General features: G+C 39.3%; 1 protein-coding gene across 3 annotated transcripts in view; it reads right to left on the minus strand.

The window, feature by feature from the left end:
- Window positions 1–2,637: 2,637 nt before the first annotated feature.
- The window catches only part of SETD4 (SET domain containing 4), a 468,053-nt gene continuing 463,194 nt past the window's right edge, over window positions 2,638–7,496 (minus strand). For 2 of the 3 annotated variants that reach the window (XR_008618003.1, XR_003680787.2), the window contains one exon: window positions 2,638–3,232. The gene's annotated coding sequence lies outside the window, so the exon portion shown is untranslated. The remainder of the gene's footprint in view (window positions 3,233–7,496) is intronic. The other variant, XR_008618004.1, reaches the window with a different exon arrangement.

Here is a 7,496-nt window from a genome sequence, read left to right on the forward strand (position 1 = left end):
TTTAATCACAAGGCTTACTGCATTTTATTTAAAAATTTTTAATATTAATATGTAATTATTATAATAACTTAACCACTACAGAAATGCATAAAGCAAAAGTGAAACTTGTCCCAGAATTAAAATGTGCTGAAATTTCTTTCAATAATTTGAAAATTAGTTTGTGTCTGAGCTTCATCCATGTTGTGTGTAGCAATAGTTCATTCCTTTTTATTAATGAGTGGTATTTCATTGCACAAATATACCATAGTTTGTTTATTTTCCTGTTGATGGACATTTAGGATGTTTCCACTTTGGGGCTGTTATGAATAATGTTGTTATCACCATTCTTGGACAAATTATTTTAGCGGGCCTTTTTCTTTTCCTCATTTCTCTGGGGTAGAGAATAGGCAAAATTAAGTTATCAGGTTGGAAATCAGAGCAGTGCCCCTAGGGGTGGCACAAAAGAACTTTCTGAGGTCATGGATATGTTCTATATTGTGACTGGTGTGGTAACTATGCAACTATATACATTTATCAAAACTCATCAAACTGTGCACTTTAATGTATATAAATTATACCTCATTTATAAAACTCATGAAAAAGAAAAAAGAGAAAACAACACGACAGTATGAAATTGCTGTGGATAAAGAGAATCCATTATATCAGCATCAATTACAGCCACTTTCCTTTTTTTGTTCCTTATGCTTTGCAATATCTTTATTTTACTAGCAAGCACTTAATATATTAATATAGATACATGTCTCCTAAAGTATATACTTTATTTTATTAAAAAAAATTTTTTTTGTTGCTGTTGTTGCGGTACGCGGGCCTCTCACTGTTGTGGCCTCTCCCGTTGCAGAGCACAGGCTCCGGACACGCAGGCTCAGCGGCCATGGCTCACGGGCCCAGCCGCGGCCGCGGCATGTGGGATCCTCCCGGACCGGGGCACGAACCCGCGTCCCCTGCATCGGCAGGCGGACTCTCAACCACTGCGCCAACAGGGAAGCCCCTCTTTTTTTAAAATTTTTATTGGAGTACAGTTGATTTAAAATGTTGTGTTATAGACAACTAATGAGAACATACCGTATAGCACAAGGAAATCTACTTAATGCACTGTGGTGACCTAAATGGGAAGGGAATCCAAAAAAGAGGGGTTATATGGATATGCATAGCTGATTCATTTTGCTGTACAGTAGAAACTAACACAACATTGTAAAGCAACTATACTCCAATAAAAATTATTTTTTAAAATGTTGTGTTAGTTTCAGGTGTACAGTAAAGTGGATCAGGTATGCATAAACATATCTCCACTCTTTTTTAGATTCTTTTCCCATATAGGTCATCACAGAGTATTGAGTAGAGTTCCCTGTGCTATACAGTAGGTCCTTATTAGTTATCTATTTTATACATAGTAGTGTGTATAGGTCAATCCCAGTCTCCCAATTTATCCCTCCCTCCCTTTCCCACTGGTAACCATAAGTTTGTTTTCTACATCTGTGACTCTATTTCTGTTTTGGAAATAAGTTCATTTGTACCATTTTTTTAGATTCCACATACAAGGGATATCATATATTTGTCTTTCTCTGTCTGACTTACTTCACTCAGTATGATTTTCTTCTGGTCAACCCTAAACTGCAGACACCTGGAAGCTAAGAACCATGATTCTCAGATTTTCTTGAATCAAGGAGTCAAACTAAGCTTCTTCAAATTAAAAGCACACTTGCAAGATTTGCAAAACAAGAAGGCAAGCACGGGCGAGGTGGGGGCCATCTTCCTGCTACTTGGGACATTGCTGATGGCAGGTGCGGTGATAGAGGGTAAGAAAGGTGATCTCCTGCAGCTCCAGCCCAATCACCGTGGCCAGGGCAGATGTGTCTGTGAAGGGGCCAGACTTGCCCTTCCAGGGTCCAGTCACAGCCTCAGGCACCTAAAGGGGCAGTTAGAGCAATAGCAGCTATAGACAGATGCTACAAGTCTGTTTTTGTTTTTTAATTGGAGTATAATTGCTTTACAATGTTGTGTTTGTTTCTGCTGTACAGTGAAGTGTATCAGCTCTATGTATGCATATATCCCCTCCCTCTTGGACCTCCCCCCCCACCCATCTAGGTCATCACAGAGCACCGAGCTGAGTTCCTTGTACTATACAGTAGGTTCCCACTAGCTAGCTATTTTAGACATGGTAGTGTATTTATGTCAAACCTAATCTCCCAATTCATCACACCCTCTCCTTCCCACCCTGTGTCCACACGTCCATTCTCTATGTCTGCATTTCTATTCCTGCCCTGCAAATAGGTTCATGTGTACCAGTTTTCTAGATTCCATATATATAATGGAATATTACTCAGCCATAAAAAGAAATGAAATGGGGTCATTTGTAGAGATGTGGATGGGACCTAGAGTCTGTCATACAGAGTGAAGTAAGTCAGAAAGAGAAAAACATGTCTTTTTTTTGTTAGTTTGTTTTGTTTTGGTTAATTATGAACCTTTCCAAGGATACATAATAGTTGAAAGTATTGTAGAGTGAACACCCATATAGCCACCATCTAGATCCTACTGTTGTTCACATGTTTTTTTTGCTTTATCACATATCCACAACACATTCATGCACCACTCCTTATTTTTTGGATGCATTGAGAGTGCATATTTGAACTCAGCAGTTTCACTGGTGGTCTCCTAGTCCCCTCCAGTACCAGGTAGTGGCTCCCCTAGAGGGCCAGTGCCCCAACTTGTTCTTGGAGTCCCCCAGATGACCACCCTGGAGCCCCTCCTCCAGCCCTCTGACAATTCTGTAGGCCCCTCACTCCATGTACAGTCTGTTCTGCCGCAAGGCCTCTTCCTAAGACTCCAAAATAGCTCATGTAGGACTGAGAGTCAGGGGATGATGTGACAGTAACATGACAATTGTCTTGATTCACACATAGTTTTTTCTGAACAAGAGGAACAGGAAAAGAAAAATCTTCAGCTCCACAGCAGAATGCTTCTCTACTCTACCCTAAGAAAATTAAAGAGGATTGCCTGCACCCACGGCTCCCTCCCCCAAGAAGAGACGCACCCAGCCTTGTCAAGCTTTGCGCAGAATAGGTTGCTCTTTCTTCCAGGTTTGGAGTTTCCATCTGCATTTCCTCAGCCCAAAAGCCAGCATTTTCATTCATTTGTCTTTATTCATTTTAAACATCCCGAGGCCAACTCCGGCAATGTTCAGTCACCTGTCCAAGTGCCCTCTGAGGTTCAAATCATTGTTTTTGCTGGTGCCCTAGATGCAAAATGACATAAGTTTTGAGTGATCTGCACTGAACCTATATATTCTGTAATTATTAATTTTGAAGAACACAAAGTTGTGGGTTTTTTTTTTTTTTAAGAACACAAAGTTTTTAAGGAACACAAATACTGGGTTATAGAAGAAATAACTAATTTTTAAATTTTTTTATTATTTTTTTAATTGAAGTATAGTTGATTTACAGTGTTTTGTTAGTTTCTTGTATACAACAAAGTGATTCAGTCTTTTTTTTTTTAACATCTTTATTGGAGTATAATTGCTTTACAGTGGTGTGTTAGTTTCTGCTGTATAACAAAGTGAATCAGCTGTACATATACATATATCCCCGTATCTCCTCCCTCTTGCGTCTCCCTCCCACCCTCCCTATCCCACCCCTCTAGGTGGTCACAAAGCACTGAGATTCAGTCTTATATATATGACTTTTTCTTCTTTTTTATATTCTTTTCCATTATGGTTTATTGCAGGGTATTGAATGTAGGTCCCTGTGCTATACAGTAGGACCTCGTTGTTTATCTATTTTATATCTAGTAGTGTGTGTATGCTAATCCCAAACTCCTAATTTATCCCTCCCCACCTTTCACTTCCGGTAACCAAAAGTTTGTTTGTTTTCTATGTCTGTGAGTGTGTTTCTATTTTGTAAATAAGTTCATTTTATCATATTTTAGATTCCACATATAAGTGATATCACATGGTATTTGTCTTTCTCTGTCTGGCTTATTTCACTTAGTATAATAATCTCTAGGTCCATCCATGTTGCTGCAAATGGCATTATTTCATTCTTTTTATGCCTAAATAATATTCCATTGTGTGTGTGTGTGTGTGTGTGTGTGTGTGTGTGTGTGTGTGTATATACCACATCTTCTTTATCCATTCATCTGTCAAAGGACACTTAGGTTGCTTCTGTGTTTTGGCTATTGTAAATAGTGCTGCAGTGAACACTGGGGTGAACGTATCTTTTCAAATTAGATTTTCTCTGGACATATGTCCAGGAGTGGATTGCTGGATTATATGGTAACTCTATTTTTAGTTTTTTGAAGAACCTCCAACTGTTTTCCACAATGGCTGCACCAACTTACCTTCCCACCAACAGTGCAAGAGGGTTCCCTTTTCTCCACACCCTCTCCAGCATTTATTAAGAAATAACTATTAAATCAATCTCTGCTTAACACAACTAGAGTCACTCCTGTCATCTGCAACTGAAATCCAACTGATACAGAAATAAAACCAGATCTCCCATCCCACTCCAGTCTCCAGCTCCAGGCCCCAGAAATAATCACCAAAAATAGGTGTTTGGACCCTTCCACCTATGAGATCATATAGTACATGTTATCTTAAGCGGGACTCCACTTAACAGATTAGTTGAGCAGTCTCTCCAACACCAGGACTTGTAGCCTACCTCACTGTCTGGATTTATCGTGATTTACTTAAACAAAATACCACCTGTGGACACTTAAGATATTTCAACTGTTTACTATCATTAAAAATGCTATAATGAACATCTTTCAACACACCACTTTATGTACCCAGCCGAGCGTGGATGCAGGATACATTCCTAAATTCCAAAAGGAATGTTCACTGTTGCCTGGCAGAGAGGATCCTCCATTGTATTCCCATCAAGCCAGTGTGTATACAAGCATCATCACTGGGCAATTTCAAATATGCTTTTGTTGTTGACTGTCTGATAAATGAGAAAAACTGGCATCTTGTTTTAATTTGAGATTCCTAATATTGAGAAATGTTGAATAGTTTTTGTTTACCAGTCATTTACCACTTCTTTTCCTCTGTGGATTGCTTGGTCTTTTATTTTAAATTGATTTGTAAATATTTTACATAGCAATGAAATTTACCTTTTGTCCTATATATTTGAAAATGCTTTTGCTAGCTCACCATTTGTCTTATAGTGTGTTTTTCATGCAGAAGTTTTCAACTTTTAAGTAAATTCATCAGTCTTTCCCATTATTTACCTCTGATTATTGTATCATGTTTATAAATTCCTCTTCCTTCCTAAGAATGGATATAGATAGGGATAGAGATTTAAAATTCTTTAGTAATAAAATGGTTTTGTGGTTAAATCTTTAGTTCATCAGAAATTGTTTGATATTTACGAGTGGGATATTTTTAACCAAATGGGTAGTAAATTGAGCAAATGTAATTTATTGAATTATCTTATTTTGTTGATTAAATGTTGCCTTAATGTACTTAGGGTTTTGTGTATTTGTGCTCCCCATAAATTATGAGCTATTTCTAGAATATTCTGTTCAATTGACATGTCTGTTCTTATTCCAGTTCCAACTCTATAGATACTGTAGGTAATGCTATAAAAAATTTCAATATTTAGTGGAGATAGTCTTACCCTCCAAATACTCTCCCCCAATCTCACTTATAACCACCACACCACCAGGGAAGTCCCTCCCCCAATCCCACTTTTAAAGAATTTTCAGGACTATTCTTAGATATTTATTTTTCCAGTTGAACGTTAGTATTAATTTTCAAGTTCCTGGGGCCGGGGTGGATGCGGGGGGAGGGGGAAGAAGCTTGATTTAATTTTTAAAGGGTTGGCATCTTTAGACTATTGAATAATACTGAGTCTCCTTAACCAGTGACAAGCTATGTCCTCTATTCATGAGTCTTAATTTTTTTAATGTTCCTTAATGAGGCTTTTCTAGGGGTTTTTTTTTTCATAAGCATTAAACAGGTCTTAAAAAGTTTACTCCTAGATAATTTATATTTTGCTGCAATTCCAAGTGTGATATTTTTCACTGTATTTTCTAATGGCTTGTATGGTTCCTAATAGTTTTCATGAAGAGGTCAGTGTGACTCAGCTTAATTTAAGTTTACATATCTCTGTTAAGAATGCATCAAGGTTGGGCTTTGGCCTTGATACTCAAGAAAAATCTTTTCAGCCATTTGAGGTCCAAATAGCTGTATGACTGCAGTATCATTTCTGGCATCCCTAATCTTGTCTATGATCCATAAACCTGGGAGTGTAGTCATTTGCATCCTATCTAACCAGTGTTACAACATCAATGATATCAACATGCCATGTGTGATGCTTAATTTTATGTGTCACCTTGACTGGGCTACGGGATGCCCACATAGCTGGCAAACCATTATTTCTGGGTGCATCTGTGAGGGTGTTTCCAGAAGACATTAGCACCTCAATCAGTAGCCTAAGTAAAGCACACTATGTCTCTCTTCCAGTGGGCATCATACAATCCACTGAGGGCTTGAATAGAACAAAAGGCAAGAAGAAGGGTGAATTTGCCCTCTGCTTGAGCTGAGACATTTATCTTCTCTTTTCCTGGTTCTCAGGGCTTTAGTCTCTGGGACTTACACCATTGGTTCCCCTAGTTCTCAGGCTGTTGGGTTTGTAACCACACCTCCAGCCTTTCTGGGCCTCCAGCTTGCAGACAGCAGATGGTGGGACTTCCCACCTTCTATGATTGTATGCCTCAATCTCTCTCAATAAAAGTCTTTGTATATATCTATATATATCTTATTGGTTCTGTTTCTCAGAAGAACCCTGACTCATACACCATGCTGTTTGGATTTGAATTCAATATCTGACAATTTACTTTAAATATAGGTCGGAGGAGAAATAATTTCCTTACAGGCTTTATATGTTAAAATTCTATCAGCCAGTTTAAGGATAAATGAATATTTATTTTTTCAAGAGTACCTGCTATAAAGATTAATTATGACATTAAAAATGCATATTTTATGTTAAAATAATTATTAAGAATGTACTAATAGGGCTTCCCTGGTGGCACAGTGGTTAAGAATCTGCCTGCCAATGCAGGGGCATGAGTTAGAGCCCTGGTCTGGGAAGATCCCACACGCCATGGAGCAACTAAGCCTGTGCGCCACAACTACTGAGACTGCACTCTAGAGCCCATGCTCCGCAGCAAGAGGAGCTACAATGAGAAGCCCACGCACCGCAACAAAGAGTAGCCACTGCTCACCGCAACTAGAGAAAGCCTGCACGTGGCAAAAAAGACCCAACGCAGCCAAAAATAAATAAATAATTTTTTAAAAAAAGAATGTACTGGGCTTCCCTGGTGGCGCAGTGGTTGCGCGTCCGCCTGCCGATGCAGGGGAACCGGGTTCGCGCCCCGGTCCGGGAGGATCCCACATGCCGCGGAGTGGCTGGGCCCGTGAGCCATGGCCGCTGAGCCTGCGCGTCCGGAGCCTGTGCTCCGCAACGGGAGAGGCCACAGCAGAGGGAGGCCCGCATACCACA

This window comes from Physeter macrocephalus, chromosome 8, assembly GCF_002837175.3.
Source record: "Physeter macrocephalus isolate SW-GA chromosome 8, ASM283717v5, whole genome shotgun sequence".
Classification (NCBI taxonomy): domain Eukaryota; kingdom Metazoa; phylum Chordata; class Mammalia; order Artiodactyla; family Physeteridae; genus Physeter; species Physeter macrocephalus.